The sequence below is a fragment of the Heterodontus francisci genome, chromosome 18 (assembly GCF_036365525.1).
Source record: "Heterodontus francisci isolate sHetFra1 chromosome 18, sHetFra1.hap1, whole genome shotgun sequence".
NCBI classification, from domain to species: Eukaryota; Metazoa; Chordata; class Chondrichthyes; order Heterodontiformes; family Heterodontidae; genus Heterodontus; species Heterodontus francisci.
This window is the reverse complement of record NC_090388.1, coordinates 8,861,016-8,872,102: the sequence shown is the minus strand read 5'-3', so window position 1 is coordinate 8,872,102 and position 11,087 is coordinate 8,861,016. Positions and strand designations below refer to the sequence as shown.

Sequence of the window (11,087 nt, the reverse complement as noted above, 5' to 3'; positions counted from 1 at the left end):
CCTTGGTGACATCATCCGAAAACAAGTCAGTTCCTCATGTATGCCGAGGACACTCAGCTCTATCTCACCACCACCTCTCTTGGTGGCTACATTGTCTCTGATTTATCAGACTGCTTGTCTGACATCCAGCACTGGATGGGTAGAAATTTCCTCCAACTAAACATTGGGAAAATCGAAGCCATTGTCTTTGGGTCCCCACCACAAAATCTGTTCCCTAACCTCCGACTCCATCCTCTCCCTGGCAACTGTCTGAGACTGAACCAGACTGTTTGCAAACCTTGGTGTCATATTTGACCCCGAGATGAGCTTCCCACTATATATCTATGCCATAACTAAGGCCACCTGTTTCCACATCTGTATCATCGCTCGACTTTGCCTCTGCAGTAATGAAAAGCTTTTTTATGTTGTCTGATGCAACTTAAATGAGCTGTGTGGAGTCCAGGTCGTTGAAGATCTCAAATAGGTTTATTAAACATCTAACTATTATATACAGTGCACAGCTAACTATTTACAGGTCTTGCCTCTTAATGTTATAGTTACTGAGAGCTTCTAGCTCCATGTCACATGACTGCATCCTGCAACTTGGCTCATTAGCATACTAAGATCTTAAAGGGACATCACTCTTAAAGTCAATCATACAACATCCCCCTTCTTTCCAAAGGTAAGTCTTGTATGCTAAAAGTAAAAATTCATAACATTGGATAACATCAAAATTATTTACACAAGTATAGAGATTATGAACTTTACAAATATAGAGGCTCAACAGTCCATATATCGTCTTGGTGGTTTGACAGCTCTTGCTCAAGGAGTTTGTATCTCATCTGTTGCTGTTTTTTCTGAAGTTTCTCCCTCTTTACATTCAGTTTCTGTTGCTCTGCCTTCAGTCCGCTAGCATACTCTGTTGCTTTTCTCAAAGTGACCACCTTTGAGGCCTTGTCATTCTTGGAAAGTTCTGGCACCTCATCTCGAAGAGCCAATAGACAATGCTTCAATTCATTCCTCCTCTGCCTCTTCGGGGCATTGTGTGTCCTTCGCCTCGCCTCATTCTCCGTGTCTGAAGGCTTGGAGTTCCAGCTTGAGGACTTGTTGGGGGAAAAGTATTTGGACTCTTGGAGATACCTGTCCATTCTGGCTCATTGTGGTGCTGGCGGTTCTCTAGAGAGCAGAAGTGAAGGTGCAGCATAGTTGTGCTGTTGATGGGTTTCCAGACTCCACTGTTTGATGCTGGTCAGAGTCTGTGAGCAGGTGCTGGTCCTTGGAGATTTCCCCTTGGCAAAGCTCTCGTGGATGGCTATGATATTGAGGTCTTTACACACTGGTAGTCCTGCCACTGCTGGTCATATCTACTAGGTAGAACATTTGTGCTTTCCATGCCAACTTGCCATATCTGCATTGCATTTTTAATGCGCCACTGCAAGGGATGGGTGACCCGTTGTATGCAGATGACTTGTCAGTTGTATCATAGATTTCCAATGACTCCAGTACATGTCTTTTGAGGATTCGGGCTGGTAGGATATTTGCACTAGCGCCGGTGTCAATCTTGACCCTGAGTGTATGTTTGCCAGCTTTCTTTGGGCACATTGGACTTCATCAACATGATGTGTCAGGTTCACAATGTGGAATGTCTGTTCGTCTTCTGACTGAGATTTACTTCTCAGTTTTGTCTCAGATCTGTTTTGCTGTGGACCTCATGTATTGGCTTGTGTTTATGCAGATATCTATCTTTCCTTGCTGCTGTTGCCCTGTTTTCTGGTTACTTGTATTCTACCGTGACTTCTGGCTGCATCTTTGGAGCCACAATTCCTGCATAGGTGGGCCCAGTGTCCTTTTGTACTGCACGCCTTGCACAGGTCTCGAAATGCAGAGCAACTTCGCGGTGAGTGGGACCAACGACACTTGCCGCATAGCTTGCTTGCTCTTTTTGACCTGGTTATAGCGCTGATACTGTTGACTGCACCTAGTACTTGCAGGTGCTGTTGTCCAGCTACAATGGCTTCATATTTCCTGCCATCTTCCAGCAGTGTGTCAACGCTGTACCCTTTCTTTTCCCCAAGAGGTTTTCTGGAACTCTTCAATAGGTGTTGATACAATCACCAGATCCATTATTCGGTCTGACAGCTCAGCTTCTGAGAAATCACATTTGTTGCCTTTACTTAGGCATTTACTGACAAACTCGTCTATTGATTCCTGTGGCTGTTGCCTGCAGGACATCAGTTCTGGGTGGTGAATTCTAAAATTCACTCTTAATCTGAATTGATCTTCCAGCACTTTCTATATCTTTTCAGGATCTTTTTGGTCCTCTTCAGATATGCCTGAGGTATTGATACTGTGTAATCCCCCATTTCCAATTGCTATCATTATTTTTACAGCTTGCTTTTCTGGTTCTGTAATTTCTTGATCTGTAAAGCATAATTGCATTCTATGTTGGAACAGTTTGAATTTTGAGAGGATATCCAAGGCTTTCCAGTTCATGCTGTGAAAATTGATATCCATCTTTCTGCTGTTCATTTGCTTTAAAACTTGCTTTAAGAACTTGCTTTGTGACTCTGTACTGCTTTCCCTCTAAATGACCTATCTTGGCTGTTTTGATTGACAGCAGCAGATGTTTGGCAGCACTTGTCTGTTTATCTAGCCTCCAGCACTCTAGTCTGTTTGTTTATACAGCTGAGCAACAGGCATTTCAAGTGCTTTCTTGGCTAGAGTTTGTTTATACAGCTGTTCAATAGGCAATTCTTTTCACACTTGGGTGGTTTTATGAGGTTTTTGAACGCTGGCTGAGTGAATGAAAGGTCTTCAGGCTGGAGTGATTTAATGAGTTTCTTTTTGTAGCTTTAGCTGCAAGCTGCGTGAATGGAGGATTCCCATGCTTTTTGCTGTTGGGCACCTCCTGTAATGGCACAGAGCTGATCAGCCTGGGGGAGCCTTTGAAAATAATTGATCAGCCTGAGACAGCGATTGGGTTTTCCCTGTTTTATTCTTCTACTGATTTTAAAAAATCAACTTTGCAAGCACCTCAAAGCTTTTTTTCCCACTGGGGTTCCTGTACCGACGGCACACTGATTCACCCAGTCACAGTGACTGATTTGCAGCCTGTCGTTCAGCTCTCTGTCTTTTACAGCTGGAGGTGAGTTTTCTTTTTCTTTACCCTGTTCGGGCCAGTATTTCTTTTAACTTTCTCTCTTTTAGCTGTCAGTAGTTTTTAAAGCTGTTTCCCTGTGGTCTTCTATCTTGGATTCTGTCTTCTCACCATAGCTGGCACCGTGTAATGAGAAGCTTTTTATATTGTCTGATGCAACATAAATGAGATGCATGGAGTCTAGGTTGTTGAAGATCTCAAACAGGTTTATTAAACAGCTAACTATTATATACAGAACAAAGCTAGCCACTTACACAGGTCTTGCCTCTTGGTGTTAGAGTTACAGAGAGCCTCTGGCTCTGAATCCTGGCACTTGGCTCATCAGCATACTTAAAGAGACATCATTCATAAAGGCAATCACACACCACCTGCCTTAGTTCAGCTGATGCTGAAACCCTCATCCATGTCTTTGTTACCTCTAGACTCGACTATTCCAGTGTACTCCTGGATGGCCTGTCCCATTCTACCCTCTGTAAACTTGAACTCAGCCAGAACTCTGCTGCCCGTGTCCTAATTTGTGCCAAGTCCCATTCACCCATCAGCCCTGTGCTCACTGACCCACATTGGATCCTGGTCCAGCAATGCCTCGGTTTTAAAATTTTCCCTATTGCTGTAAACTGCTTCAGCCCTACAACCTCCGAGATCTCTACGCTCCTCCATTTCTGGCTTCTTGTGCGTCCCTCATTTTTCATTGCTCCGACATTGGCCACCGTGCCTTCAGCTGCCTGGACCCCAAGCTCTGGAATTCCCATACCTTTCGGGAGAGGAATCCTGGGCCAGAAGGGGCCCAGCAGGTTAAGTTTAACAACAAAGTGGGCTGGATTTTAGCAGCCTCTCGTCGCTGTGGATTGCGGCGGGGAGGCCCGGAAAATGCCGTTGGGGTTGAGAAGGCCCCTCCGGATATTAGTAGTGGCAGCGAGGCCGTTGCTGGGGACGTGGCGGCTGCCCCCTCTGGATCGTCAGGCGTGGCCACTCCGCCCCCTCTATTTAAATGAGTGGTGGCACATTTGTGCCAGAAGGCCGCTGCTTGCACAGCGTGCCACCACGGAGCGTGGCGTGCTGATAAAATTCAGCCTAATGTCTCCGTTCCTCTGTAGGTCAGGGGTGTTTTGGTTCCCCATGCTCCGGGCTTCCCTCCGCTCACCGATTGCTCCCTGCCAGTTTCAGCCTTTGTGGCACGCTGCACCACAGACTGTGCCCTGATCAGTTTCGCAATAAAAAGATGATGAAGACTTAAAAGCAGAGTGACACCATCGTTGATCAGCCATGATCTGAATGAATGGCAGAACAGGCTTGAAGGGCCGAATGGCCACCTGCTGTTCTATGTTCCATTTACATAGTTTTACCTTCAATTCATCCAATACCATTAACCATTCATCATCTAGCCCTTCCATGGAGGGCGCCCTGGGTGGGTGAAAGATGTTGCGAAAATGCAAGTCTTTCTATTATTCTTTCTCCCACCATTAGACAATGCCATGATGGGTCTTAAGAATTCTGCAGATGAAACTGACTTTGCTGCCAATGAACACAAAGAAATATTGGGCCGATTTTAACTCTCCGGTGGGAACGGTATGAGTGGGGCATTAAAATGCTGGTGTCCTACCACTTTCACACCATTTTAACATACCCGGTTTAAGGGATAGGCAGGCTGGCTGCCCTGGGGAGGGGCTTAAGAAAAGTCACGCCCTGATGATCTGATTGGGAGACGTGAGACTCTTTAACGGCAGGCGGGCTGAGGGCCGCACAGTCTCAGGTTACGCCCACAGGAGGCCCAGAGCAGTGAGGTGGATTTTACCTCAGAATGTTTCCTGGTGGGCCATGAGGAGCAGCAGACCCAGAGATAGCAAATAACTGCCAGTGTGACAGCCTTCCCTCATCCCTGATCACAGAGTTGCTTAATATTAAACACAGAGAGTGTGAGGACACGATTAAAGAAGTACAGGAAATCACAATTGAACGCAGAACCCAGGCTGACACCCCAGCGCAGTAATGAGGGAGTTCTACACTGTCGTAGGTGCCATCTTTCAGATGAGATGTTAAACCGAGGCACCGTCTACCTCCTTGGGTGGATGTAAAGGATCCAATGACGTTATTCAAAGAAGAGCAGGGGAGCTATCCCCAGTGCGGTGGTGTCAATCAAAAATGTAATCAAAAACAGTTTACCTACTCATTGAGAGTTAGAACTTGTCTGCTGACTGTCTAACCTAGATAACAACACTTCAAAGGAGCATATTACTTTTTACTGAGAAACATACTTGCTATATGCGAATGCTATGGATATGTTGAAATGTTATTTCAACATAAGCTGTTTCTTTGTAGCCCCCTTACCCTTCCTGAACTCACTTGCTAGAATATCCCTCATAGTGCCTTTAATATCACACACACCTCTATCAGGTCCCCTGTTTATTGCTATGTGGCCTGGTCCAATCTGCACCTTCTCCTTTGTTATCTCTTGCCCCACCCCCACCTCACTTGTTTATAATCTGTGACTTTTCTAATATTTGTCAGTTCCGAAGAAGGGTCACTGACCCGAAACGTTAACTCTGCTTCTCTTTCCACAGATGCTGCCAGACCTGCTGAGTGATTCCAGCATTTCTTGTTTTTGTTTCAGATTTCCAGCATCCGCAGTATTTTGCTTTTATCCCCTGTTTATTGCTATTTTTTTTATCGAACTTGTGATAATTATTTCTGCAATCATAATTAACCACAACTGCAGATTCCAGTGGCAGGTGATCTAATTAGGAAACCTTTTTACTTTTATGACAATTGAAACAAATTTATATAAGTTGTAAAAATGGAATTACACCATGAAGTATATTGATGTCGAGTTCTAATCTAGCAGAGCTGACTGTACAAGCATCATTGAGAGCCTGATAAAGGGTTGGTGATCGGAAGCCATGGCCTTTAGTTCAGATCTTCACATGTTGAAAGTTCCTGCTTGTCTAGTCTGGTCCCAGTGAGATGGATCAGGTCATTACAACGCCACGGGTCTGGGTTACTGAGGTGACGAGTTGCTATAAATACTGCAGAGCCTAGAAGCTTGTACAGCAAGCCATCTTGTCTTTCCCCTTCTACACTGTGGAGTCTAGGTACGGTGTTAATTGTAAGTGTGACTTGTAAACTGTAATTTACTAAATGAGCACCTGTTAGACAATATGTGATGACTTGATAACACAGTGCAGTCAAACATCAATGCAGAGAGCTGCATAAATATTCAGTGACAGTGTCAGTGGAATGACAGGACTGTTAAGGCCATTGTCCAACTACAGACCCAATGATAGATCAGCTTGATTCCACAAAGCTGCCTTGTTTCCCATTGGCACAGATTCTTTAATCTACAGTATTGTAGTTGTGTGTGCTCCTGTATTATCATAATCATTTTCCTTTAATCATGATGAGTGTGAAAGTGGCAAGGCTGCATTTATTGCCCATTCTTCATTGGAATGATCAGAGGGTGTGACAAGCTAACCAGGGCAGCACAGTGGTGCAGTGGTTAGCACCGCAGCCTCACAGCTCCAGCGACCCGGGTTCAATTTTGGGTACTACCTGTGCAGAGTTTGCAAGTTCTACCTGTGACCATGTGGGTTTCTGCCGGGTGCTCCGGTTTCCTCCCACAGACAAAGACTTGCAGGTTGATAGGTAAATTGGCCATTATAAATTGCCCCTAGTGTAGGTAGGTGGTAGGAGAATGGTGGGGATGTGGTAGGGAATATGGGATTACTGTAGTGTTAGTATAAATGGGTGGTTCTTGGTCGGCACAGACTCGGTGGGCCGAAGGGTCTATTTCAGTGCTGTATCTCTAAATAAAATAATATATGGTGAGACTGGAGGGAGGGAGATTTATCACAGGGGCTTTTAATTTCAAAATTTGTTAATGTGGAATTAGAACTCACAACCTCAAGGGCAGCCAGTATAATCCCAGAACCACTAAACCACCTGCACCTAATGGCTCAGTGTCTCTGTCAATTATCTCCTCACTTATTTTAGAGTGGTAGCATCTGGAATAGCAGCTGGGTCCCAGAAAAAAAACTAGGGCCTAGAGATCAGGTGGTGCAGTGTTTGTTTTGCAGGCGTGAAACGGGTGTTTAAGGTTCCAATATAGTTCCATGCTACCTACACTAGGGGCAATTTACAAAGGCCAATTTACCTATCACCTGCAAGTCTTTGGCGGTGGGAGGTAACCAGAGCACCCGGTGAAAACCCACGCGGTCACAGGGAGACCTTGCAAACTCCGCACAGGCAGTACCCAGAATTGAACCCGGGACCCTGGAGCTGTGAGGCTGTGGTGCTAACCACTGCACCACTGTGCCACCCATTTTAATGTAAGGAACAGGACAGCAAATTGTGCACACCAGGATCCCACAATCAGCTATGTGATAATAAAAAAAGAGAAAAAATATTGCATTTATATGGCGCCTTTCATGACCACCAGACATCCCAAAGCGCTTTTACAACAAATGAAGTACTTTTGACGTGCAGTCACAGTTGTAATGTAGGAAACACAGCAGCCAATCTGCGCACAGCAAGATCCCACAAACAGCAATGTGATAACGGCCAGATAATCTGTTTTTGTTGTGATGATTGTGGGAGAAATATAGGCTAGGACACCAGGGAGAACTCCCCTTCTCTTCCAATAGTGGCCATGGGATCCTTTACATCCACCTGAGAGGGCAGACAGGGCCTGGATTTACCATCTCATCCAAAAGGTGGCACCTCTGACAGTGCAGTACTCCCTCATTACTGCACTGGAATATCAGCCTTGATTTGGGGCTCAAGATCTGGAGTGGGACTTGAAGCCACAATCACCTGACTGACTGACAAGGCTTGGCTCAATGCCAGGAAGGGAGTGCTTCAGAGGAAGTTGTAGGTCAGGAGCACATAGGGCGCCTGCAACTGGGAGTGGTGGGAGAGGGTTCAATCACTGTGGGACAGGGAAGGAGGTCAGTGATCCTGGATGAGGGGGGGCAGTAAACAGAGTAGCTTTGGGGTGCAGGGTGGGGGGAGAAGTACTTCTGTTCCTCCTGGCCCACAAGCAGTGCTATAAAGGCACATACCTTTTCCAGATTGTTGTGTGATTGCAGGTAGCTGCCCTATCCTCCTTCTGGCTGCCGGGTTTCCTAAAACCTAAGGAAATCTGGTCAGTCAGCATTAAATCTGGAAGAGAGATGAAAACTGATGCACTCAGCCTCATTTAAATATTTAAATGAGCCACCCATTTCCTAGAGCAGGTTGGTTTCATGCCTTCATTAAAACCTGAATTGGGCGGGTTCAAGGCGGACTGGGGTTGGGTTTGAAATTTTTAACATTTTTGCCTGACTCAAACCCACCTATTTTTGGGTTAAGATTTCCACTCTTTGGTTCAATAACAATAACTCTATCAGTCACAGTCAGAGAAAGCAACAATCTCAAAGTGCAAACTCCTGTACTTGTGGGAGGCAAATTAGGCAATCAGCATGTTTATTAACAGTTGTGTAAATATTTAACTCGTATTTTTCATTTATTTCCATATTCACCGCAGGTATGGAAAACGCACCCACCTGGATGCACTCCGGACTCATATAGGGCGGAGGTTTCTATGACAACTTGCTTCACCTCCTATCTCATCAACATTCTCTGACTCCAACACGGCTCCTGTCGCCTTCACTTGCCGACTCCAGATTTGCAAAGCTCTGCAAAGGCACAAATCTCACTGAAAACATATCCAACAGTAACTAGACTCGTTAGTGTTTAATGTTTATATAAGCTCACAGTGATGATTTTGAAAACATGGAAAAAAGTCTCTTCAGAAGATTGTGTGATTTTGTTGAACATGAGGATTGTAACAATGAGAAAAGACCCACATCCATTTGGTTCACCTTTGAACCATCCTGGTAGTCACATGATACAATGACATTAGAATAAAAACAGATAATGCTGAAATACTCAGCAGGTCTGGCAGCATCTGCGGAGAGAGAAACAGAGTTAATGTTTCAGGTTGATGACCTTTCTATAGGCATATAAAGAGTAAAAGGGTAGTAAGAGAAGGGGTGGGGCCAATTAGGGACCAAAAAGGGGATTTACACATGGTGGAGGGCATAGCTGAAGTACTAAATGAGTTTTTTTGCATCTGTCTTTACCAAGGAGAATGTTGCCAAAGTCATAGTGAAAGAGGGGGCAGTTGAGACACTGGATGGGCTAAAAAGTGGTAAAGAAAGGTATTAGAAAGGCTGGCTGTGCTTGCAGTTGATAAACCACCAGAACCAGATGGGATATATCGGAGGATACTGAGGGAAGCAAGGGAGGAAATTGTGGAAACTGGCCATAATCTTCCAATCCTCCTTAGATACAGGGTGGTACCAAATGACTGGAGAATTGCAAAAATTGTTCAAAAAGGGTGTAAGGATAAACTGAACTACAGGCTAGTCAGTTTAACCTTGGTGGTGGGAAAGCTTTTAGAAAAGATAATCCGGGACAAAATTAACATTCACTTGGACAAGGGTGGATTAATTAAGGAAAACCAGCATGGATTTGTTAAAGGAACATTGTGTCTAATTAACTTGTGTTACGATCTGGTGAGAAAAGTGTCTGGGGGTCCCTCTCAGCCTTCACCTGGTCTTACAGGGTTTAATTTTAAACACACCATGTTTTTAGCTCCTCCTTGGTGAATCCTTGTTCACTGCTTTCCAATTATAAGGCAAAGAAATCAGCACAAACAGGCTTTCTTAGGTTTAAAGAAGAAAAGTTATAATTTATTAAAGTTGAAATTAAACTCTAATTCGGTTGATGCCTACGGATACATGACGCACCCACGCTAGCATGCCAACACAATACACACATGCAAATAGAGACAGAAAACAGCAGAAAAATAAAGTGGAAAAATTTGAGGCAATATCTGAAGAGTTTTTGTTACGGTTCTTCGAGCTCACTGTAGAGTCCTTGATTGTAGGTAGATCTTGCTTTCCGTTGGGGCCCAGTATTCTTCTTAAACCTTGTTCGCTGTCGGAGACTTTTCTCTCTTGGGGTTCATGTGTCGTCAGTGGATTCAGAGAATTGTGAGAAAGAGGTGGGAGCAGACAGCAGAGATATTATCAGTCCAGGAGCAAACAATCTTTCTGCGTTCAAACTCTCTGTGGCTAGTTCAAAAGACTCTGGAACAGCCAGTTAGTCATGTGACCAGCTGATCTAACCAGTCCTGGATTGTATCACCTTAGCAGTCTCTGGAATGCTCCTCTTGCACACAATACCCGGTGACCAAGGTCCATTGTGGGTTGAATGTGTCAGGGAATGGTCCTTTGTCCTTCCAAGCACTGTCTGTTAATATGCAAATGTATTTTCCAGCCACAGCTGATCTTTTTAACAAATCATTTCCTTGCTGCAGTAACAATTTAAAGTCAATGTTCATGACAAAATTAATGTACCTCATTCTTGGCAGGACACCTGATTGAGTTTTTTGATGAGGTAACAGAGAAGCTTGATGATGATAATGTGGTTGATGTGGCGTATATGGATCGCTTCTCGGCCTCTTGGCTAAGATCAGTGTAGTATCTGTTCTTATTAGTGCTTACTGATCTGGTCGGGGGTTGGTCTGGTGGGGTGCGGGTAATGATTGCTGTTCCTCTGGCCTGGGTATTCTGCTGCGGGGAGGTAACTTCATCATCTCTGAAGTTAGAGAGGTGGAGTGCGGTCGCCTCCTTGTAGCAGACGTAATGTACAACAATGCTCCGCTCTGGTTGATCAACGTGTACGCCCCAGTTCAATGCAGTGAGCGGCTGACCGTCTTCCAGCAGCTTCCACTGCTGCTGGCGATGCCTAGGCCGGTCATCCTAGGCAGTGACTTCAACTGCATCATCGATGCGGCTGGACGATCTGGCAGTGACGACAGCAAACTGGACGCTACGTCCAGATTCCTAATGGAAACAGTTAAAGATGCTAAACTGCACGACGTCTTCAGCAAACCTGCAGACGGAGCACA

At 44.9% G+C, this 11,087-nt stretch overlaps 1 pseudogene; it reads left to right on the top strand.

Moving 5' to 3' along the window:
* Window positions 1-10,622: 10,622 nt before the first annotated feature.
* LOC137379916 (U2 spliceosomal RNA) lies at window positions 10,623-10,723 on the top strand (annotated as a pseudogene).
* Window positions 10,724-11,087: the final 364 nt, after the last annotated feature.